The sequence below is a fragment of the Macrosteles quadrilineatus genome, unplaced genomic scaffold (genome assembly GCF_028750875.1).
Source record: "Macrosteles quadrilineatus isolate MER2022 unplaced genomic scaffold, UCM_ALF_1.0 Scaffold_2__2_contigs__length_208266976, whole genome shotgun sequence".
NCBI lineage: Eukaryota > Metazoa > Arthropoda > Insecta > Hemiptera > Cicadellidae > Macrosteles > Macrosteles quadrilineatus.
In genome coordinates, this window is record NW_026542595.1 from 16827004 (window position 1) to 16853696 (window position 26693).

General features: G+C 34.2%; 1 protein-coding gene and 1 long non-coding RNA gene across 2 annotated transcripts in view; both read left to right on the plus strand.

Annotated features, from left to right (window-relative positions):
* Positions 1–2324: 2324 nt before the first annotated feature.
* On the plus strand, positions 2325–8577 carry LOC128985894 (uncharacterized). Its single transcript, XR_008490086.1, has 3 exons — positions 2325–2436; positions 6461–6632; positions 8479–8577. It is a non-coding gene; the product is annotated as an uncharacterized LOC128985894 (long non-coding RNA).
* An 11505-nt stretch (positions 8578–20082) lies between these two features.
* The window catches only part of LOC128983964 (uncharacterized), a 91160-nt gene continuing 84549 nt past the window's right edge, over positions 20083–26693 (plus strand). Inside the window, exon 1 of the mRNA XM_054403242.1 lies at positions 20083–20192. The gene's annotated coding sequence lies outside the window, so the exon portion shown is untranslated. The remainder of the gene's footprint in view (positions 20193–26693) is intronic.

Sequence of the window (26693 nt, forward strand, 5' to 3'; positions counted from 1 at the left end):
ATGCAAGTCGTTGAATATTATAATTATTTTCTCTATTAGCTCAACGTCTCTCCGTCTATCACTTATCACGCCATGTTCAGCAGGATTTTTTCAAGGTCCTCCAGTAATTAAAATAAGTTAAAATAGTTTTATATTCTAGTCCCTATTACTGTAATTGATATGTTATAATCTAACACCTCTCACCACCTAGGTAGTTGTGATGCAAGTCGTTGAATATTAGAATTATTTTTGCCTACTAGCTCACAGTCTCTCCGTCTATCACTTATCATGCCATGTTCAGCAGGATTTTTTCAAGGTCCTCCAGTAATTAAAATAAGTAAAAATAGTTTTATATTCCAGTCCATATTACTGTAATTGATATGTTATAATCTAACACCTCTCACCACCTAGGTAGTTGTGATGCAAGTCGTTGAATATTAGAATTATTTTCTTTATTAGCTCACCGTCTCTCCGTCTATCACTAATCACGCCATGTTCAGCAGGATTTTTTCAAGGTCCTCCTCCTCCAGTAATTAAAATAAGTAAAAATAGTTTTATATTCCAGTCCATATTACTGTAATGGATATGTTATAATGTAAACCTCTCACCACCTAGGTAGTTGTGATGCAAGTAGTTGAATATTAGAATTATTTTCTCTATTAGCTCACCATCTCTCCGTCTATCACTTATCACGCCAAGCTCGGTAGGTTTTGTGAAAGCTCCTATATGAATTGGTCTGATACAAAAATATTGTGCTTATATCATTTTGAACAAAATTTAACATGTCCGAGTTTTGATACAAAAATATTGTGCTTATATCATTTTGAACAAAATTTAACATGTCCGAGTTTGAAGGATAACAGTTACTTTTTTGATATAACATTTACTGGAACCATATATATTTTTCAAAACTTATTGCCTTGTTGCCAGAGAAGTTTTAAATACTAGCCGTTAGCAAGGAAGTCAAGGACGCTATATAATACATTTTTTTAAATTTATTTCTTACATTTATTTTATAATTAAATTATATATTTAATGAAGATAATTGATTCATCAATTGATTATTCTTTATAGTTAGTTTTAAGACGCTTTTTTAAGATGATTGGAAATAATTACTGCGGTGTGGCGGAGATTATAAAAAAAAAAAAAAAACTTTAGCAAATCTGCAAACTAAGCGAATTCCCATTTACCCGGCTTGATTTCTTAAAATATTCCCTACAAATAGTCAGATTTATTCAATTTTTAAATAACATTAATTTCAGTGAGTAGGTTTGCTGCTACTGCTATGGGGAAGATAACAACAACAGTCATGGGAATTTTAAATTTATATATTTATTTATTATCTCCGTAACCGTTGGGCATACAACAACGCTTTAATATACACAATTATTTCTTTTTTAAGCTCTACAAAATGGTTTGGAGAGAAATCTTGAAACTTTGTGTTTTTTGGGTTAAAAAAATGGAAAAATTAATTTTTACTCCATAGTATATATCCCCGTTTCCATAGTTTGATTATGCTGGTTCGTGAACTCGTTCGAATAAAACGTAGGTTTACACGTTTGTACCAGAATTTCATCAAAATCTGATCATATATAAATATAGGCTATAACGAATTTGAACGGATGGTGTTTTTGGCCTCTGGGGACGTCAAAACGAAAAAGTAAATCGGTCCTGGATCTAGTCTTACCTTGAGATCTACGGTAATAGCTTTATTAGCTTATTCCCTATATGGGAAATTTGCTAAAAGCCAGGTCTTATTTTGAGCTTTATATATTTGAATCACTTATGTATCTCTAGCACCCTCCCAAACATTAATCAAGGGCGTTTACCTGAAATAGGAATGTTCTCCAAAGGTTCGGGCGCATACTTTAGAGCTGATTTTTCCCTAACCCTCCATAACATTACGCAGGTTTACTAATCTGCCATTGGAATGATCTCCGAAAGTTCGGGTGCTTACATAAAAAATATTTAGTTTGAGCTAATTTCTAATAATCTCTACTGCGTGTGTGAAGTTATGTTGGCAAGCTCAACGCCTTTACTAAAACACCAGGTCAAATTTAACCAAAATAAATAAAATAAATAAATAATAAGTAATAATCAACGAAATAGATGGTAACAGTTAGTAAAAAGTACATTATATCGTCACTGACATAATTATACACACACACATAGTATTTTCAAAGGTATCGTTATTCTACTCAGAGTCTATATAGATAGAGGTGGAGGTCTACTTGATTTTGGTTTCAGCTCTGTTTGCCCTCGGCCTGTCGTAAATCATAGGGGCAAAAAACCAGGTCGTCAGATAGGTTCGTCAGCTAAATTCAGCCTGTCTTTAAGCTGTGTTTTTTTTTATAATTTGAGGTTTTATCGAAGTATCGTATGTTTTGAAGTCGGATTTAAGTGTATAAAAGAGTGTTAATTGTTATGCGTTCTACCGTGCCATCCCCGTGCACCCTTGTAAGTTAAAGCATGGTTAAAGTTAGTTTTTATACTGTAGGCCTAATCTTTAAAAGTGTTAGTTGTGTTTTGTTCCAAGTGTTGTCCAAATAAAACAAGGGGTAAATATGCATTTTAGGGTTTGCACGCGATTTTTGAAATTTTTTTTTTCATTCTACTCGAAATTTAACGCTGATTCCGAAAATGACGTTCTTTTTCCGCGGAAAACGACCATAACGCGGAAAAACGACCAAAACGACCAAAAACTCTTTTTTTACCAAAACACGTCATGTGGGTACTCAAATTAACCGTAATATTAAGCAGATCACGACTATGCAAGAATTTTTTGGATCCGAGGTCAAATAAGCGAGATTTTCACTTAAATATGCGATGCTATTTTGGATTTTTGCTCTAACTTTTGTCTGTGTTAAAATACCAGCTGATCAGGATCAGCTGGTCATTATTTTATTATAATTGTTTATGTTTTAATTTAACAGGTAAAAGGGATGATACTATGCATAACCTAACTTAACCTAACCTACCCTAACCTAACCAACCTAACCAAACCTAACCTAACCAACCTAACCAACCTAACCTAACCTAACCAACCTAACCTAACCTAACCAACCTAACCTAACCAAACAGACCTAACCTAACCCTAACCTAACCTAACCTAATCAACCTAACCTAACCTAACCAACCTAACCTAACCAACCTAACCTAACCAACCTAACCTAATCTAACCTAACCTAACCTAATCAATCTAACCTAACCTAACCTAATCAATCTAACCTAACCTAACCTAACCAACCTAACCTAACCTAACCTAACCTAATCAATCTAACCTAACCTAACCTAATCAATCTAACCTAACCTAACCAACCTAACCTAACCTAACCAAACCTAACCAAAATAACCTAACCAACCTAACCTAACCTAACCAACCTAACCTAACCTAACCTAACCTAACCAACCTAACCTAACCAACCTAACCTAACCTAACCAACCTAACCAAACCTAACCTAACCAACCACACCAACCTAACCTAACCTAACTAACCTAACCTAACCAACCTAACCTAACCAACCTAACCTAACCTAACCAACCTAACCTAACCTAACCAACCTAACCTAACCTAACCAACCTAACCTAACCTAACCTAACGAGCAACATGGCAGTGCTACTACAACCAATGAATAGGTTGGTACTGAAAAATTTCCCAATTTCAAGCATATCTCCCATAATTCTCCCGACTAATTACCCATTATTTTTTACACATTAAATTACAACGATAAACCACGTTAGATGTCTCCCCCACCCAAAACCCCGAATTCCCACCTGTCCCCTAGTGAGTTGGAGTTATTGCTGGTAGTATCACGTTTTCGTGAATATCTCGCTTATTTGACCTCGGATCCAAAAAATTCTTGCATAGTCGTGATCTGCTAAATATTCCGGTTAATTTGAGTACCCACATGACGTGTTTTGGTAAAAAAAGAGTTTTTGGTCGTTTTGGTCGTTTTTCCGCGTTATGGTCGGAATCAGCGTTAAATTTCGAGTAGAATGAAAAAAAAATTTTCAAAAATCGCGTGCAAACCCTAAAATGCATATTAACCCAACAAAGATACAGTTTCTTAACTGGGCTACACTAATATCGATTGAAACTATCGATTCGATTAGTAAACTGCGATTTTTTCACCATCAACAAGTTTGGTTAGGCCTAGTTAGGTTAGGTTATGATAGATTAATTTTATAATAGACATTAAGTTATATTTTAAAATATCTATTATTAATCAATATTTCAATTCGATAGTTCCAATCGATATTAGCGTAGCCCAGTTAAGAAACTGTTGTACAGCTCGGCCAAAACTTCTGTGCGCGTGGACGGGTCGCTACTAGCGGAACTAAAACATACGGGCACCGGCTATTGGCAGTGCTGGGGGTAGTGGTGAGTGAGTAGCAAGACACAAATGTTTTCACAAAAGTACCCCCACCAACCCTCTCGCCTAAGTTAGACTCAACCAGATCTGGTCGCGCGCACAGAAACTTTGGCCAACCTGTACCCCTGTAGGGTCACACAGTTAGGACATGGTTAGGACCATGTCAGGACGAATCTTATAATTATATAAGAACTGTCTAGGCTGTGTGGTAAAAGGCACTTACAAAATAAGTTACCAAGCGGTGTAACTTTCATATTAGAAACCCTTGGGTGAGTTGTATAAAGGCCTAATCTTTAGGTTGACACATTTAAACCTATAGCCTGTAAACCATTAACTGTTTGGAAAAAAGTCTATGCCGTATACTAAATATGGTCCTTAAGCCAATTAAAGGTGTAGGCTAACTAACTAACATTTAAATAACTTAGGCCTTGGCTAGGCTTTGCATTACCCTGGCGTAGGCCAAGGCAAGGTTCCGCTATCGATAGACAGGCCTACACTATAGTACCCTATTAGGTTACTATATTATATTGGGTCTCTCACTCTTTGGCAGTTTCCTGTTAAAGGGAACATTCATTATTATCGATGATTTCTTTTCGATATAAGCTTATCAATATTTTTGTTTTACTTGACGATTCATAACTTATTCCTTCTGTTATCTTCAAACACATTTAAATTATCTACTAATTTAAAAGTAGACCAAACCTTGTTTAGGCAAACATTTAATAGCCTATTTTAATGGATTATAAAATCGAACTAAGCTAATCTAACCTAAGTTATAACATAACTAACCAAACTTGCTGTATAGGCTATGTTACCGTTTCAAAATTCCGTTTAATAACAGAAAAGGAATGGGGAATGGCTGTTTAACAGACAGAAAAATAAAATTTTGGTATTCGAAAAGAAATGATCTACCTATAATAAATGTTCCCTTTAACAGGAAAGTACCCATTCTTTACATTATACCATAGACAAAAAGAATTAAATATAGACCATCAGCTGTGCTGCAGTTACCATAGGTTCTGGCGCACACCGCTTGGAGCACCACGGTAGTTACGGCGTACGCGCTACGTAAACTACAGCGGTGTGCGCCGGAACCTATGGTAACCATGGCAACCGCAGCACGGCTGGTATAGTCTAAATAAAATTCTTTTTGTCTATTATTATACTTGCTACTCATACACACATATAGTCTCTAACTTAATAAGAATGCTGTAACCTTTTGAAAGAGGCATTTCCTCGCGCTGTTGTAATAGTCAGAGTATTAAAACATCGTTTGTTTAGTTTAAATAGCGGTTTGTTTGAAATTATTTAGAGTAACATGGCCATGAGAAACATGCTATTTGAAACTCCAACGACAGGAAAATATACGTTAAGTTTTATAAACGATTAAATTGTAGGCTAGTTATTTGTAGCGGCCAAAAACTGATGTCCCGTTACCTACTTTTAGGAATAAACAATCTGTCCTCTACTTAGTGATGTAAAAATCATTATACAGCTTGTTATGGTCATATTATTATAAAGATCAAAATAACTAGGCCTACAATTTATTCTTTAGTTGGGGTAATTTTGATGAAACAAATAACAATACATTTACAGTCTTCATTTTATGCTAGAATGTTTTTCTATAAACAATGTAGGCTATTAAGAACTGCAGTAAAGTCCTTTAGAGAACCTGCAATATCAGTACCTTCAATACCTTCAATATATTGGGTGAAATAACAGTTCGTTATACAAATAGTACTTTATATTATTCCCTGCAATATAAATTCCGATTTTTGTTTTGAGTATTAAAGGTACTGTATCGTGATATGAATATTTAAAGCCATAGATTCTTTTCAAATAGACTTTCACACTGTGCTGTGGTGGTTAAACAAGGTTAGTTCAGTGTGGTTTAGTTTATGTTAATAAAAACCAGGTAACACCTAAATAAATACAAATTGTTCCAATAGCATCATCATTGGGTTGGGTTAGTGTTGTACAGTTTTCTATCAAAACTGATTGTCAAAAGCGCCAAATTATACCTAGTCGTGTCTTTTCATGAGTAACTTAACTTATAGAAAAAAGCTAAACGTTTTGTTAATGATACCTTGTTTGTTTATAAACTATAGGCCTACCACTTTCAAAAGAACCTGCGCAGAACCATGGCTGTCTCGCGCATGTAGGGGTGAAGGGTGATGGTGGGGAAGGGCCTGGAGCAGTGGTGGGGATAAGTCGTTGGGGCGAGGTATCTTTCCCCACCATTCTGACTCTCCTGCTGTCCTGCATGCACGACTCATACAGGTGCGTGGCTTTTTTCTATGTGGTAGGCCTATAAGCTAACATAACCTAAACGCCGCAATGGTCTGTAAAAGATTGGCGGGTGGTCCTCTTTTTAAAAAGACCCATAGGCTAACAGATTAATACGCAGGCCTATTTCTTAATCAATATATTTTATATAAATTTGAAGCTATTGTCAGTAGGCCTATTAATTTATAGAAACTGAAAATTTGATAGGATAGTATAATACATTAAAGTTTCTCTGCAGAACTTTACCCCATAACATTGCTGTAGCAGTGCAATGTAATTTTCAGAATCAGTCTTCTTCGCTTTGTATTTAGGCTAAGTAAAATTGATTTTCCTTGCTGCATATTAGGGAACATGATTACTATGTTTAATAGCCATTATAAGGTACAGTAGACTCCCTCTTATTCGGACACCTTTTAACCTGACATCGGTTAAACCAGACAACACTCGGTGGAAATTACATCTCTCTGCCTATTTTGCTAGGAGCGACTGTAGCGATAATCGCACAGCGATTATCGCTCATCTACTATAGCTGACAAGGCGGCCGTTTTTCTTAGAGCGATTGATTTTCGGTCGCACAGCAATTTTTCATAGTTAGTTAAATATCAGCACTCACAATGGTGAAGTCATGAGTGCGAATTGTAAGTCATTAAAGCGTCTCCTCGGTGAGGATTTAGGAGACGAGGCTCCACTCGACCCTTGTGGAAGTATCAATGGACGATGGATTGAAAATACATAGTAATACGTAGGATTAGGGACGGATACGTATCACTAGAGGTCACTAGATAGGACATAAATAGAAAACTGTAGTGATATCAATGAAAAAATATATTTATATAAATACAAAAATAGTGATATCAATAAGAGTACATGAATGTCGGAAAATAAAACCTGGAGTCTAAATTTAAAAAAAAATATTCATACAAAAACTGACACAGTATTAACGCCCACACTACGTAAATAACACATAACAACTTGGAACAGTCAAGCATTTTATTTTTAATAAATTTGAATAGACGTAAATAACCTTAACAAATTTAAACAAGTCGCCTGTTTCTACTAAAATTTAATTTAGAAAATGAAATTAATGTGTAATGAAATAGAACCAAAACAGTAGAATCGTAACAGCACATGAATAGAAAAATTAATGTAAACAAAAAAGTAAATTATGGTTAATTTAACCCCTACTGAGTGAACTGCACTGTTTTGAGGTTCTGCGCATCAGTCGCGGAGCGATTATCGCTCAGACTGGTCCCCGGGGCAGTGGTCCACGACTGTAGCTAGCGACTCTTGCGATAATCGCTCCAAGCAAAACAGGACAACGCAAACTCCGTCAGAGCAGTGCCCGATTATCGCCACACGACTATCGCTGAAATCGCTCCAAGCAAAATAGGCCTTTAACCGGGCAATTTTTATCAGCACATCGGTTTAACCGGACTAGGTCGACAGGAAGTGGGAGGTAAGCGTTACTGAAATGACTGTTCTTGTGTTAAGGATATGAGAACAGTGATTATGCTCTACTACATTTTAGTCAAATACTTTATATACAGTATGCATTTAAACGGTCAGTTTTAATGAGTTTATGGGACGTCAGTTTAACGAGAAAACCCATTATCCGGACTGACCTCGGTCCCGAGAGTCTGGATAAGAGGGAGTCTATTGTACTGTACATTTTACTATGTTATAGTGGCACGAATAAAAAAATAACAGCCAAAACTTCATGCAATAACCCCATAGTACCACATACAATATGTTTACTAGTGTGAACTACGCTGTAGGCTTCACATTGAATGTGTTGCCCATGTTTATTAAATTAACCTAAAACCGAGTTTTTTTGTTACAGAGTCATTGATTGAGGTGCTGGTGAACTGATTGAAGACTTAAAAGAGTGAAAATTTAAAAACGTACGTTTTCAGGAAAAGCACTTTGCAATTTTTTTCCCCTTTTTTCAAAACTCTTATTATTTTTTTTATTTCATTAACATTTGAAGTTTCATAAAATGTCCATGGTAACACAATATCTTTGGTAGTTTTTTTTTTTAAAGAGCATTTTTAGTGGAAAAACACAAAATCCTGTCACGACCATAACAGACGTTTAAATTAATATTAAAAATAGTTAATACTATTTTTATAACTATGTTTTGCTATAAACTAATTTACTTTTATGACCATTATACAATAAAAAGGTCACTGAGCTTTTGGTATATTTGGTCTTTCTAGAAAAAAATAAAAAAACTCAAAAAATTGAAAAAAAGCCAATAAAATCTTTTTAAGTTTGTATAACTACGAAAAAACTTACCTGAGACCCGAAAAATCGTTATGTTTGTATAGAGGTTTGCTTCTTTTGTGTATAAAACATTGAAATATGACGATATTTTAATTTTTGAAATTTTTATGATAGAAATCATAAACGTGATGGTCAGGGACAAGCGGTACGGTCGTGAATTTTCTGAAATAATCTAAATCTTTCTAAACAATCCTTCAATTATACTGTTAGTTATAATAAAAATATGTGTTTCAATTGAACTAAACTGTTCAATTTACAATTATATTAAAGTTATTGTCACGACCAAACACACTATAATCCATAAGGCTGGATTGGTCGTGAAAAAACCCGCGATGGTCGTGAAACTTTGGTCGTGAAATTACGTGTTATTTGGCTCTGTTCTGATGGTAGCCCTGCACCTCATGTTCGAGGATACAAAGTGGACATCTAGGTTAATCTAGCAATTGAAATATCTTATAAAAAAAAATTAACACCATGTCTACTTCATCGAATGACTACGTACGGTCATGGACACACCAAAATTACAAAAAAACACAATCTTTCCTTTATTAATCTTGTAATTCCTCCTTTCAACTCGAAACGACCGGCACTACAATCCTGACGTACACCCCGAACTAGTCTCTAAAACCAATTGACTCCATCGACGCCAGGCTTGCCACTGTCGTGCTCCAAAGTTGAAAATTTTTCCCAAATGGTCGTGACGCCAAATCGAGGGACAGACTTATTTTGTCATGGTAGTCAGTTTGCAATGACAATAAAATTATAATATGCTCCTTTTTTGTAAGTTTAATAACCATTGATGACATAAAAATATGGCTTTATATATTTCGGCATGAATAATTAGTCTAAAAACAGTGTGAAAGTTGGAAAATGTACCCTAGGGACACGCCATGGTCGTGAATTTCGAGACTTTGAAAATACGAAAAAAATACCTAGAAGCTATTTAAAACCAAATAAATGTGTGTAACATGTTGCTCCCGTCCCAAAAAATATTAAAACACATAATATTAAACTACAAATCCAGTATCTACGAAGTAAAAGGCCAGGGACATGAAAACGTACGTTTTTAAATTTTCACTCAAAAATGTTTTGTTATTAGTGTGAGGTGTGATAGTACGGACTGTTGTGATAAATTACCACTGTTTATGATTTACTTTATATGTTTTAAAATAAATGTTCTACATAAACTATTAAAATTGAATGATCATTTACAATGCCACTATTTCCAGCTGTAATATTTTTTTTATACTTCTTTTAATTATTTTTTACTTTGTTTCTAAACATAAGTTCTGATGTAGTCAATATTTGCATAATATGCACTTTCAAAAATATAAAATAGTAAACACAACAGCTTTTTATATACCATTGTTATTATTTATTGGTGTTTTTGTATTGCAATCGTTAAGTTGCATGCGTAGTTGCAGATGCATTGGTCTGTTTAAATGTATAAAGGAACTAAAATAAAATCTGAAAATTCAAGACTAACATAAAGATTATTCAAACAAGGTTGAAGTATGTAAAAAATTCCAAAAACTATTATTTTGAATTTGGTAAGTTTAATTTGATACCAAATATCGTTGACCTTATTTCCTATATTTTCTCTGGATGGTATTTCAATTTATTTTATAGTTGCAATGATTCTGCTCCACTCAAATTCCAGGGCATGGACTGCAATCAATATCTGCCAACATCAAATTCGAGAAAATCTAAAAATTTGTTAACTCACTTGTATATACCGTATAACATTTAAATACAACACGAAAAATAATAGGATTTCCTGGAATTTTTCTAAAATGTTTGAGATCATTCTCAACTTCCCAGGCAATTTCCTTGAATATACTCAGATCATTCATAAAAAATATTCTAAGAAAATTTTTATATGGCCTAGAAATCTGGAGAACATTCTCAGAATATTCTGGAAAAGTACTCTGGAATATCCATGGTAAGTATATTCTGAACATATGAAGTTTAAATTATTAATTTTGTCAAGTATGACAAAATAACTTGAAAAATACAAAAAAACAATGTTTTTAGGGTAAAAAATGGGAAAACTCAATTTTTAGTCCATTCCCATAGTTAGTTGAGCGTAGCTCTTTGGGATCAACTTCAATGCAACAAATAAAGCAACATCACTCAATAACGGCAGAACACATTTCAGCTAAACTTAACAAGATTACTTAGACTAATAGTGAGATGGTTAATAAACAAACAAATTTCAATTAGATAATGCTAATGCAATTTAAAACGAACTTAAAATTTCCAAATTTTAACATTAGGCTTATGGGACTAAAGGGGGACGCGCCAAGGTCCGCGGCCAACAAGATCTACGACCACCAACCTGACCTACGATTGGTGGTGCGAAATGTCCGAGCTGAACCAGTTCCGTGACGGGTGAAGGGGATGTAGTCGTGTTTGCTGCCGGTAGACCTTGTTGCCAGTGGCCAACGCATCTATTAGGCTGGTGCGGTCAGGACAAAGTCTCCTTTACATAACTAATATGCATTTGTTTATTGATACTATCATTATTATAGTATTTAAATGGGATAAGAGTAAGACTAATACAAAAGTAACCCGTGCTATATATTTGTATAGCATTTTTGCTACTAAGATAAATAAATCTGGTTTATGCTTATTTTCTTAGAATAAAAAAAATCCTTTTGTATTTTTTGAAGTTAATTACCCTTTTCGAAACCCTCCTATAGTAGGTGAATAATTTACTTTAAACTTTGTAATGTTAAATAAATATTTTAAATTCAGAACGATAATTAAACTTTTGGCCAGAAGATATCATAATAAGTTTTATTTTAAAAAAAGTCAACTTAAATTTTTGGGGAATGCTATTATTGTATTAATTGTAATAATTCTTACTACACTTATATTAACAATTGAGTTATTTGATTTTACAAGGAAATCAATGTAAAAATAAAGCTTGTTATACATAGCCGGCACTTATTGTATATGTATGGCTGAGTACCATACGAAACAACGCCTGCAAAAACTAGTATACCTTTTGCAAACTCCGCCGTATTGTGGGATGATAGGAACGCCTTTTCCATTCATTTAATCAATGGATTGTTAATCTTTGTTGCTTTTAATAATATTTTATTTATGCGCTGCTATGTTGTAGTTTTGTAAAATTTTTCAAAATGACATCATATTTTCAATTATTGTATAGTACTAGAGAACCCGTGAGGCTCAATGAGCCGCATAGTATGAAACATAACGCCAAGAAAAACATTAAGCTTAAATTCGAATAGTTTTAGTTACATCTTAGAGTTGTTTGAAAACTTTTTAGAAACTAATTTTAAATATTTCTATTTGCGTCGTCAAGGCTCACTTACATTACCGGTATTTCTGCTCTCAGTTTTAACTGATGACTTCTAATGAATGCTAAACGATCTGCTTCAATTCGAGGTAACATGCTGCAACAAAGTGTTTCCAGAATCGAGAACTTAAGAAAACCTTATATGCCTTACTGATAACCTGTGTTAAGTGATTGAAGTCGAGTCATTTTATTTCTTTGATTTGAGACATACACCAACCTACTCAAACGAATTTTCTCCGTAGAGAATCCTGAAAAATGGGGTGATATCAATCATTTCATGTGCTACATGTTTTAACACAGAATACAGTACCTAATACAAAAAAATCACACTTATTTTAATAAGGAAATAAATTGAAAGAATAACAAACAAATAAGTATGTACAGCTAAGGTATTTTTAACATTAGGTATATGGAAAGTTCGCTTTAGAAATGAATTACGACCCTAAAGGGCAATTTACGAAATAATGGATAGTTTGGATAGTAATGGAAGTTTGACAGTTTAACAGTTTGCTACAAACACTTGGTTGAAAGAAACATTTACTACAAGTGTACATGTTGCTCGAAATCGAGCAATTGCGAAGAAGTAAAGTACGGTAGTTGTTTAAAAACAAATAACTTATTTAAAACCTAATAAAAGTCATAATTTCCGATGAGTTTAAAAGACTCAACTCATAGATCACGTACCTAACAGTTCCATATAATCAACATTTCTTGTATATATTTTATCATTTTTCAAAAGCTGATCTAGTTTTTTAGTGTATTCTACAAATATTTCCCACTTATAGCCGCATTAGGTTGTCCATGTTGATCTTCGTCAATGATAATGTAGTCTGCATGCTACTACCCATTGTTGCCAGTACGTTTACAAATTTCTGTAATTTTTTTACAACGATAACATTTTGTTTACATTACTTAAGAACTGCCTGATTTTCTGCATAACCTCTCCATCACAATTGTATTTGCATCAATTGGCAATAATTTGGCTAGTTACTGTTATAACGTATGTTATATAATTGAGTACACGTATTATACTCAATGGATAAATTTACCAGAAAAAATGCAGAATTGAAAAACCTAATATTGTTCAGATGGTTTTTTTGTTTCCCTTAAATGTGAATAATGCAAATCCTTCAATGAAAGTTTTATTAAAGTTTTTGAAAGTAGTCATATTATTTTAAAATCTCTTAACTTTTAATAAGACATATATTAAAGTCCTTGCCGTAACAGTTTAATTCAGCCTTAGAGTGTTTTCCTTTGCCAATAATCATAAAGTTAAGTCCGTGTTTCCTACAAAATAGTAACACTTCGACTAACATCCTTGTTCATTTTTTGTGGGAATATTCATACTGTAGGTGTTCTTCATTATATAGGAGGTAAAATATATCAAATTGCCAAGGCTTTCTCGATTATTTAAATTGTAAATTAAAGTAGTACATTTATTTCATTTCTATTAAACCAAAATCAGTAAATGAACCCAATGCGTTTCGTTGAGTTGAAAGATAAATAACAGCAATTAAATTATACAGCTGATCAAAATCTAAACAATTATGTTCTTCTTAAGGATAACATGGGAACTTTCAAAACCACTGGGGCAGAGCCCAAGGGTCGTTTTCAAAAATGTAAGGCCAGTTTGCAAATCTACGCGACACGCTCTTTCCAATGAGACGTCAATGGATAAAATCGGTAAAGAAATGGCGGAGGAGTTCAACCGACAAAGTTTCATGTTGCGTATTAATTATATAGATTTGAATTTGGGTTGGCGCAAATATTACAATAGAAAAAAGAGAGAGAGCCTGGATGAATTGATATACTAAAAAGAAAACAGCAACAGGGACACTATAACAGTATATCTATTACGTGTATTACTTATTTAATACGCAAGCAGGTTTTTTGTGACAATTACTCCTCCGAAACTACTGAACCGATTGGCATGTTTTTGGTGCCATGGGAAAGAGCGTAACGTGAAGTTGTGCAGGAAACTTTCTGCTTAGGGAAATAATTACTGAGTGAGGCCCAGAGGTCCTTTAAAGTTTCGTATTTCTCCATAAGATTAACATGGGAAACAAACACTGTTATGAAATTCCAACCACTGTTGGCAGAAACTAAAAGTGAGAAGAAGAACATATGTTAATTGTAAACAGTCAATACGTTTGCAAAGAAACTATTGATTTCCTATAGGGAAATTTGCTAAAAAACCAAGTGTTGCACGTGGTAGGGACTTAAACGTGAAATCTGTCCATAAAGCACATTTGTCTGATATAAGGTTTTTGCGTAAAAATTAAGCTCTTAATTAGGACATTGAACTATGATAATTATTATAATTAATTTTTATTTTAACAATATCTATCCACCACCGTCAATGCGTCGATGGTATTATTTAGCTACAACTGCAGCGACCCTTGTCGCGGCTGTAGCTACCTGCCGCCGAGAGAAAGCTAGCACCCCAACACAACAGTCTTTGTTTGGGTTTCAAGGAACGCAAACTCTTTGTTCTCTTGCTCGCAAAACTGGACCCTCTGGTCATCGAACCGCCGCGCCGCTCCGCTTCTGTGGTGTTATACAGCCCACGAGGCTTTGCACCCCCTGTGGCCACCCCGTGTTTTGTAGTAGGTGTTTGGTGTTTGAGGGCCAACAGTTATTCTCAATAGACAACCCATAATTATTCGGTCCACAATGGAATGACATGCCGGGCACGTTATCGGTTCTCTTTATTGACTGTCTTTTTTGAGTATTTTCAGGAAATACATGATAGTAATTTGTAGGAAATTTTATTCTCTATCAAGAATATCACCGTCCACTTTGGTCGATTTCCTCACCATTTAAAAGTTACTCTATTTTCAAAAACGTTAAGCAACCTCCCAATTTATAGTGGTGAGAAAATACTGAATGAAAGATGTTGTTGTTAAACTTTGTACAATTAAATCTACAGTTATACTGAACCGATTTTATTAATTAATAGGTCATTGGTAAGCCTAATTTGTGTAGATTTGCAAATAATTATGAAAGTTTGATTTTTTTAAAGATTGACTAGATGAAACCCGTCAAAGTCGACAGTTACTGTTGAGGTTGCAAGCAAGATAGTTTGACTATAAATCGATGATAAATAACTCTATTTTTTGAACAATTTGTGTTGTTCGTGATTAAGCTGTGTCCTTTAGGTACGTCCGATCTTAATAATCAATAAATCAAATGGAAGCTGGTATTTCACTGAAGGTTCTTAGGTCAAAACAAATAGAATAACGTAATTTGAATTGAGTAAAAATATCACAAACTAAATTCCACATCCAAGATATAATCAAATTTATGTTTTCTGATTGAGCGATACAGTATCTTGAAGTTAACTGATTAAAACAGTGCTTTAGATACGATTATTAAGATCGGAATCTTAATAATTAATAGCTCAAATGAAAGCTGGTATTTCACTAAAGGTCTTTAGACCAAAACATATAGGGTAATTTAGTTAGAGCTGCTGAAATACATCTTTAATTGAAGTAAAAAAAAATTAAATTTTTTCGTTGGGTAATACATTAAAAAAATTAATGATTATGTTTGATCACAAATATTTGCTTGCATAACTTTATTTTAAGACCAAAATTAAGAAAATGGGATGGGCAGAAGAGCCAAACGAACTTGAAAAAAAATTAACTCCCATAAGAAATGTACAGGGACACATTTTGTGCATAACTCGAAATATACGTAAATAAAAATGAATGCCGATTCTTGATTGCAAATCTGTAGTGCGTCCATACCTTTAGTTTGAGGCCAAAATGATGAAAATCGGTCGAGTAGAAGCGCGCGAAGAGCTAACCCGACTCGGAAAAGAAACCCCAAATATTATTATAGATGGCCATAGGTGGTTTATCAGTATTCATAATCTAATCATACGAAACCTTTTGTGTTAATAATTAAACGGCTTATTGTTATTTGATTGATTTGTCTTTAATTAAATGTTGTCGTTAACAATTTGCATTTGTGTTTAAAGTAAATTATCATTCTAATGTTATGTGCTTAATCTGTACCATTAATATTAGTGAGTAAAGTGGTGTATGGATTTCAAAACCATTAATAATCGTGTAATAGATATGATAATTGAATAATTATTTTTCGTAGCCAAGCAAGTGTACGGTAATTTGTACAATTACTACTTTACAGAAAACGGTCTCATTAGTTAGCCCGCAATACAGCAGTGTTTTGGTAAAGTATCTTACATTTTGCAGGCGTATTTACGAGTGAAGTAGTCTCCAGTTGTCCGCCGCGCCATTTGGTTAGGTCGGCCAAACCAAACTGTGCGACTCAGAGGCAAGTGGGAGGGATTGTTGGTCTCATGCTCCGCCGGCCGCAGACCTTGCGGAAACTAGCGCGGGGGAGATTGACCGCGGTGGACCTAGGTATGACTCCGACTAAAGTAGCCATATGACAGTTTTTTGTTTACAAAAAAAAATGTAAACAAGAGAATCATAAGGTATTTATGAACTTCCTAGACTTTTCTTGTAAACGTTTTAAACCATGAACCTATTTGTGTTGCCAGCTGATTAGAAACAGGCAATGTTAGAAATCAGGATTTAATAAGCGATATATTGAACCGAATCGAAATCGATATTTAATCCGATAATACATCACAGGTTATATTATGTTGAATTACATCGACGGTGCAGTAAGTTATTACACTTATTAATAAAACGCAGATTGAACACTGACCTAATTTATGCATGTGGGGAAGGTAGGTCGGGGTTTATAAGTATTCGTGACTACATTAAGTGTTTTGAAGTAAGGTTAGATTAGGAAGGTAAAGTGTAGGTTATAGGTAATTGATCGAGTTGTTTATTTGTGTTGCACCAAATTAACTGATAATATTTTCCTGGTCAAAACTACCATCATGTACTTTTGGAAGAGGTATCTGAATAACAAGATGTAGTAAAAACAAATCTGAATTATTATTATTTTAAACCATAAAACCAGCATTAGTACATCTATTGACTTTTTTACATTTAGTTACTTATACAAATATCAAATCACGTTTGTTCCGCTCAACTGGCTTTCACCTCTCTGAAAGCAACCCTAGTATTAAAGTACCGAATAGGTACTTAAAATGCAAAGGATGATGGGGGTGACAGAGATGACTGACTCAAGTCGTCAATCGTCACGGAGGTAGCTAACAGCAGAACTGAAACTGATTACTGAACTGAACTAGTAAGTTATGACTCCTGACTCCTGAGTCGACTCGTTGAAGACCAAATACAACTGAATTGGTTCTTTCTGGCGCATGCGCAGTAGGCTAGTCCAATTCCTGCCTTGAAACGCTCGCCACTTTTCCTAACTCCCTAGATAGATTAGATATTAGAAGTACCCATCGACATATAAAACTAACTGGATCGGCTGCTAGGCTCCGCGACCCGAGCCAACGACCGGGGTTGCGTTTCAGATTTTGCAGGCGTCATGTGGGATTAAGCGTCTCGCTGCGCCACATCTTAGCATTGTCGCGGCCAGGACGATGCACTTTATCCAGCCCTTTACTCTCTACTAAAACGATGTAAGGCATTTTAATAATCAATTTTCATGAACTTTTGTACAAGTAATAAAAGTGTAAAAATAACCCTGTAAATAACCGAGTTTTTTTAGTTTTTAATTACAACAATTAATAAATATTAACTGACGGCGGATATTTCACACTGAGGTTCCTTAACAAATATAATTTAAATTCCGATTTTAATTTTTTTATGATGGAATCTATATAAATATAGATTAGATACAAATAATTTATCGTTGGTGTTGCACCTTATTACAGCCGTATTCAATTTAATTGATGTCTTAACTGTATAAGTTTTGCTTTTTCTGTCTGGATTCCAAAATGTTCGTTTATGCTAAGACAATGATAACTCATTTTAGTAAAACATTTGTTCAGCAAACCATAATGAATCTTTACGATTTACGTTGTTCATGTATCAATAGTTCGTGGCCTATTTTGGTAATTTGTATTATAAATTACCAATCTAAATCGTCTAATAGTACTTCATTTCATATTGTAAGCCGTCATTTTGACAGCATTTCGGGTCATCCTCGGTCTCAGCAAATAAAAATTGTTATGATAAAATTTTATGATTTTGAGAAAGATTTCAAATACTAATTTTATATGTACTTGTTATGCTTGAAGCGTTGCAAATTCCTTAATTAAGTTCTGTATTTTTGTGTGTATGTCTGTTGCTAACGCATTAGTGTCCTTTTTCTCAATGTCACGAAAAAAAGGTAATGAAAATGTCAACCCGAATAAAGTGTTAAATGGTGAGGTTGAGGCAATACTTTAAATACTTTTAGCCATTGTGGAACTAACTTTCAACTATAGACTTACCTTAGGGATATGCCTCATAGATCTAGGCCTATAAAGCTCTTTTTAGTTTAATCATTGGATTTAACATATGGACCAACACGAGCCGCGTGACATTTAATTGCGAAGCATTTGTTTTGGCTTAAAACTATCAGATACTGTATTTGCGAAGGTTTATTAGGTAATAGTTTTGCCAGCATAATCTGAAAATATGCAAACCAACTGCTGTTCTTAATATAAGAAGGTTTCAACTGACTACTATAAGAGCCCCGTGCGTAGAACGGGCACACAGCTGGTAAAAGTAATAAAATATTACAATTAAGAAACCTTTACGACTTTGTTCTTTCTTCACTTACTACTCTAACGAAACCAACTATGTTTCAATGTTACAATACAAAATAGTTTATGTTAAAATGGGTTTTATCAGTTTCTCGTAAAATACCAAATATTCTGGGGTAAGGTATTAGTAAGAACGAGGTTAGATATTATAAGAACATTTTATTTAGGAAACTTTGTAAAACAAAGAAACATATTTAGCCTAAACATTGCTAAAAAGAATAAGCTTATTTAATTTCTGCCGCATACCAAGCTTTGACAGATAAGCTTCTGCTGTTTTACGCTTAGAAATGCTGTGGCATATAATTTTGTTAAACATAATAACAATTAATTTGATTAATTTCATGTCATGGCTTTCCTCGCCAAATTCATTATTACCTTTATGATTAAGAAAAACGTTACCAGCAAAGGTTCTACATGCTAACAAAATAGTTTTTGAGGGAGGTTATTGTAACACGCACGTGCGCCCAAGGTCAAGTGTCGAAGACACGGTTTCGCGCGCTATATCCCACATGCTGCCTTCAATTTGCCCATGCGGCAACCCCGATACACTCCTGTATTGGCTCGGAAAGTTCTACACGACCCTTACGGCCACTGAGCTAAAATTATAACTGGAGGTAGCACTGCCATGGCAGAAGTCTGTCAAAAGCGTGTCGCTGATTTTGTTAGGTTGGTATAGCAGTAAGTTTTCTTACCATAGCAATAACATGGCTTCTATAACTAGGTTGGTATAGCAGTGAGTATTTTTGTCATACTTGAATACTTTTAATACTTTAATAATTTTCTTTGAAATGGCGACCATACAAAGTAGGTATTTTAAGCCAAGTATAATAATAGTTATAGCAATAATATGGCTTCTTATGACACCAGACTCACGCAAACATGGCGGCTGGCGACACGCATCTTTGACATTCAGTGCTACCTCCAGTTAGAATTATAGCTCAGTGCTTACGGCCTGCGCGCAATCCAGTTAGTTTTATATGTCGATGGAAGTACCCGGGTACTTTTGTAACGGGTATTTAAGATTTTGAGTAACCGTTACTCCCCGTAAAAGCAAGTACCCGTTACAAAGTAACCGTTACAGTTACTTGGACACATCTCTAAGCCAAGAGCCAGCAGCAGGCAGTGAAGGCAGTGAGTGACATTTTTTTAATACAAATGTCAATTTTGTCAACAGAATGATGATATTATTTATTTTATTTTGGTTCAACATAAAAATTGTTATTGCTTAATATTTTGTTTAACTGCATAGTTTGTGAAGCGAAGAGTTTCCATAAGTTACATACAGGTAACGTAACGTAGTTAACGAAAACGTTTCACATCTTGGCGAAAATTAATTTAAAAATTTTAAACATTTTAAAATTGATAGCCTAAGATAGGTAAAATGCCTGATTATACAGCGAACTAGAGGCATAAAACTGGTTTTCTAAAGTGTAGTGTAAGGATCCATATATGCGGCATAAATATTAACTTTACAACATTTCTTCTTCCATAGGAATTCTATTTTTAAAATATATGACTTGGGATCTATCTGAGAAACCAATCAAGTTTAGGTTAGGTGTTAAAAAACATCAGTTAAGTTTCCCTTAGCTTTTTTACTCAAGAGCTCCAAGCTTAAAGACTCAGTGGAGTGATGAGCATTTTTCTTTCCATAATTCTTTTTGAGAATATTTTAATATTGATTGTCACATTTTTTCGGCTAAGGGTAGGCCTACCTAATGAAAGTATAGGCTAAGTTACCTTAGTTTAGGCTAGTTAGGTAGGTACTTTAAAGAGATTACAATAAAGAGAAATAAATATGTGAAATAAGTTACGCCTTAATAGGCCTATAGCCTAAGCCACAATATCTTACTAATATTTTAAATGTGAAAGTTTGTGTGTTTGTTTGTTTGAAGTTCAATCACGCATGAACTACTGGACGGATTGGGCTGAAATTTGGCATGATGATAGCTTACATTCCCGATTTACATATAAACATATTCTTTTCTCAATAATCCTTTCGGGCTCCGCCCCAGTGGCTCTGTAGTTCCCCATGTTAACGTTATGAGTATTCATATTCAAAGGGAATTAAAGAATTTTGTCAGCTGTTACAACTAACAAAGTTGGTTCTATGATATCAAGGCCACACTAAAAAACAGGCCGTAATGCTCGTCAAGCATGACGTCACGATAGAAGACGGCAATGACGTAATTAAGGTTATATTTTTGTTTTCGATGAAAAGATTAAAACAAGCAGCTGATCACAATCGGCAAACATTACGTCATTGCCGGCTTCTATCGTGACGTCATGCTAGACGAGCATTACGGCCTGTTTTTTTAGTGTGGCCTTGATGATATGCAAAAGAATTTAAAAGTTATAAGATTTACCAACAGGGTGCAGCACTAATATTTTTTTCATTCATGAAAACAGCAATTGAACTACTTAAGCAGCAACGGACAACTGTGATACACAATGAGAACTGTATAAGTAGGATTGTTTACAGTTATGTTTATGTTTTTAATTTCATGAATAATTTGTGATATTTTGCAAATTTTTTGTAATTTATTTTTCTCTATTGTTGAGATGAAATGGTAGAACATTATGGCTATCGTAGATCTGTAATACTAGGCTATGGTATACTGTAAATTTAAGTAAGTAAATTTGATCAAACTGTGTCCTCCCCCATTGCAAACGCAAAGCTCGAGTATAACTGCAATAAGCATTTTATACTTATATGCCAAGTATTATCTAGGTTACGTACTGTTTTGACTGTATAAGGTACGTAACCTAGATAATACTTTGAATTCAATACTCATTCAAAAAAAATAACTGTGGTTCAGGAGGCAAAATAATGAATAAATTATATGCCAACCCCGTACGAAGGACGTGTACTCTGCTAGTGTCTTAATACTGTGGCTTACAGCAAATAACATATTTTGAACTTTATCAACCAACATTCTATAGGGTATAACATCTGGGCCTAAGTATTTCTATGAATTTGAATGATCAATACGTTAGATTTTCTAGAACTTGCCAAAACAACCATAGGCCTATTAAAGATCTGAAAACAGCCAAAGCAAAGGCAGAACTTTGATACGCCTCCATCGTATGATCGAATACCAAACTATCGATACCTATAGCATAACTTAACGAAAAACCAAACTTCTATAAGTTATTGATTATAACAATTGATAACTAAGTTATGATAAAGTCAGATCCAGCCTATTAAAGTTTTGAGTTGATTCAATGATTTATTTAGACCATTAAGCAAAAGCAATAGGCTAAGTCACTTACAATACAAAGTAAATAATAAATAGTCCATCTCTTGATTCACAAATAAATGAAAGTTAGATAAATATAATAATAAGGAAACAAATAAAACCATGCAAAACAAAACTGTAGCAAAACCATGCAAAAAAAAAAAAAAAAAAAAAACAGGCAAGAAAATAGCCATGCAAGGCAGTGCATGAGCATTACCTATAACAAAACTGGTAGTCCTACTTTAAAAAATTCAGACAGGTCATAAAAAGGGTTTTCTATCAACCAGTCCTTCATTACTGCCTTGAACCTTGAAATAGGCAAGTCCCTTAAATGGCTACTGTTAGATTGTTGAAAAATCTGTAACCTGAAACAGGGAAGCATTTAATTGTTCTGCTCAGCCTGTGTCTATGCGCGAAACTACAATACAAAAAAATCTGGCATTTATCAAATTCAGCGTGGCAGTTGTGAGATGAAGTATGTTGGACAAACAAAAATAAATATAAAAACTAGATTTAAAGAACACACTTCTCACATAACACACAACAGACCTGAAAATCAGCAATAGCAAAGTATTGTTTAGAAACGCACCACACAATATCAATAAAAAATACTAAATTACTAAAAAATAGAACAAAATCCGATGAACTAAACGCATGGGAATCATTATTTATAAATAAAAAGGACAATTTAGTAAATAACGAAAATGGTCCAATTCAAAATGTAACATTACTAAATTCTAAATTCACAAAGTTAGTTCTACTTCATATTTCATTTTTATACATAGGCCTATATAATTTATTTTTTAATTTTAGCTAAATGTACTTAACATAATAATTTTTTTTTAACTACCCATATGTTAAATTCTTTAAAATTTACCATTGTATTTTTTAAACGTAAACATAACCTTCAGTTTTGTGATGTGTCTAATGATGCCAGCATAGCTAGCAAAAGGCCTCATGTAATTAAACATTTTGAAAATATTGGTGAAGTTTTTATTATTTCAAATTTATATAGAGAATTTGATATTTAACCCTCCCAGTGTTACTTGTCGATTTTTCGACACGCAGACATCGTTTACGGCGAAGGCTCTATGACTGACTGAATCGGATTGAACTGGATCGAGTTAGGTATCGTTCTTTCCGTAATATAAGCTTTCTCCAGAGGTCTGTCTCAGCGCTGTACGTTCTCTGAGCCGATCGTAATTAAAGCTACAATTGTAGCAGACAGCTGACGTGCGTGTATTTGTAAACAGCTAGGTTACTCGGACCGATGACTGATGTGTTTTATTACGTTTATCATTGTTTTAGTGTTAAAAATCAAAAGTAGTGATATACGTGTTGCATTATAAGAAGATTTAAGTGGTTTTGAAGTGCTGGTTGATGATCCTGAAGAAGTAGGTAGTGATATTGATGTAAATTATCAGCCAGATTCCTAGCTATGGTTAGGCTATGCATTCTTAGCTAAACGCTATGTACTGAAATCTGTTTTTTGCCCATAACTTATTTATTTGCAAATCTACTTCCTTATATTATTATATATTTGTAATCCTCATAAAATTTAGAACAAAGTGGCTATTTTCAAATATTTATAGGCCTATAATTTATACAATTTCATTGAGCGCGAACTTATTTTTTTTTTTTAATTTTCGAAATTATATTTTTTTTCACCTAAAAATTTTTTTTTGGAAAAAATGTTCCTTATGTTTTATATATAATATTGAAGCCCATGATTTTCCAAACAAAATGGTATATAGAACATTAGAATTAACATTGTTTTAATCTTCTCAGATCCGTTTTAATAAAACCTTGCAAATGCGCCAAAAATAGGTGGACATTAAGGCCTAAACTATGGACACTTGGAGGGTTAATAGGTAAAATCACAACAGTTGCATTAACGTTTGAACCTTAATTTTTACAGGAATGAGAGATTGCACTATTTTGTTAAGATTTATAAGGACCATCAAAAATACTAATTTCAATCAAAACCGGTTTCCTTTTGAAAATTCTATTTTATTTTTTTTATAGGGTTATAAGGGAAAATAACACGATAACTTTTAAACAGTAATTTTTACAGGAATGGGAGTTCTACCATTTTGTTCAAAATTTAAAGGGCTACAACATAATGAATTGCTATTAAAATAGTTCAGGCTATAAAAAAAAACTTATATTTTTCCGCTATCTTATGGGTTGTTATGGTACAATCACCATTAAAAATCTAAAATTTCAAAAACATTAAAAAACGCCAAGAGATACCACAGGTGTGGTAGGTAGACCCACACACGCTCACACACAGACAGGCATCACTTTGAAAACCAGGGGGGACCCAATAAAAGATAGGCTACAGATAATCATTACTACTTTTTGCAATAATCGTCGTAGCCAAATAAAAGGCACAGATAATCATTTAACTACTTTTTGCAATAATCGTCAAAGGCTAAATAAAAGGCACATAATCATGTTAGCGAATTTCCCTATAGGGAATTAAGTAGCTTTTACCGTAGGTTGTGAAGTGAAAGGTAAAACTCACACCACAGTTAAACATAGATACTTTATTAGCCAAGATCCCAAAAGTAAGTCTTCAAGCTCAAAACAACAATACAATAAAAACAAACATCAAATATGCAACATATGATAACAATTATAAAAATACCAAACAGCACATCTTCTCTTTTCTCTTTTTTTTAGTTTATTTATAAAAATCTGAATCACTGTATCTACGAGGTGGTTTTACACTTCTTTTAGGTCTGTCATTTTCATTGCTATTGTAATTATGTCGAGCATCAGTTTCAGTTCCTTGGTCTTCTTGGTATTGGTGTTCAAATCTATTTTCACCATTTTCAATAGGCCTATGCACAGCTATTATATGTCTCCTGTTCCTTCTGATCTTCCCTGCCTGTGTATTTATCAGGTAGGACCGAGGATGATTTGATTTATTCTCAACATGTCCATAACGTTTAAAATCTGGAATCCAAACTTTGTCATTTTGATCAAGCTGTGAGAGATATCTTACACCTTTCCTTACATCGTAGTTTCTCTTATTTCTTTCCTTGATTGAAAAATCCTTCTCTTTAAACTTTTGCAATCTTTCCCTTGTTACCTGTCTGAAGTTATTTATTGACGGTAATGTTGATCGGAGCTTCCGTGAATAAAGTAACTCTGCAGGTGAAAGACCAGACTCTAAGGGTGTATTTCTATATTCTAACAATCCAAGATTTGGATCACTACATTTCGTTAGAATCCGCTTCGCTATGTCAACTGCTTTTTCTGCTTCTCCGTTTGATTGTGGATACCTTGGGCTTGATGTCACTATACGGAAACCATATTCTTCAGCAAAATTTTTAAAATCCTGAGAAGTAAATTGCGGACCTCCATCAGCTCTTACCACATATGGTACTCCATGTCGAGCAAATATATTTTTCAATCTAGCAACCACAGCCTCAGTAGTCAATGCATCCACATAAACCAGTTCAAGAAATCTAGAATAGTAGTCTTGCACAACTAAATACCATTTCGCATTACATTTCAAAAGGTCAATACCTAAAGACTCCCAGGGATTTTTTGGTAGTTCAGTCAACAGTAAAGGTTCTGATTTGTTACTTCTTTGCTCCAAGCAAACTGGACAATTTGTTACAAGTGTAGCAATATCTGTTGAGCAGCCAGGCCACCACACCGATTCATACACTCGCCTTCGACATTTGACAATTCCCATGTGACCTTCATGTATTTTACTCAGTATTTCCTTTCTCAACGATTTTGGAATAAACAGTCTTGTGCCTAAAAAAGGGAATCCTTTACTGATGTTTAGATCAGTCCTGTACTTCCAATACACCGAATTTTTATTCCAATTGTTATTCACAATCCAGGATTTAATTCTTCCGCATTCCTCATCAGTATCCTGAGCTTCTTTGATTTCCTTGAGCCTTTTGTCAGAACAAGGAATAGCATCTAAAATACTCTGAACAAACAAATCTTGTTCCAATATGTCTTCATGTTCTTCATTTGACTTAATGGGGTTCCTAGACAAAACATCTGGTACATAAAATTCCTTTCCTTTCACATATGTTACTTTATATCTAAAACAAGCCATTCTCATTCTTAACCGCTGAAGTCTTGCCGATAAACTAGCGATTTGTTTACTTCCAAGCACCTGAACTAAAGGTTTATGGTCAGTCATAAGTTCAAACTCGGTTCCTAAAATATACTGTGAAAATCTCTCACATGCCCAAGTCAGTGCCAGTGCCTCCTTTTCTATCTGAGCATAACGCATCTCTGTCGGTGATAAAGATCTCGATGCATAAGTGATTGGTTTCCACTTTCCATCCACAAATTGTTCAATCACCCCTCCTAGGCCAAATGACGAGGCATCAGCTGCAACTCTGGTTTTACGATTTTTGTTGTTAGACACCAGAACTGGATTTGAAGAAATTAGGGATTTAATTTTATCCCAAGCACTCTTTTGAACGTCAGACCAAACCCACTGATAACCTTTCTTAAGTAAAATTCGCAATGGAGCTGTAACTTCAGCCAAGTTAGGGATAAACTTCATCAAA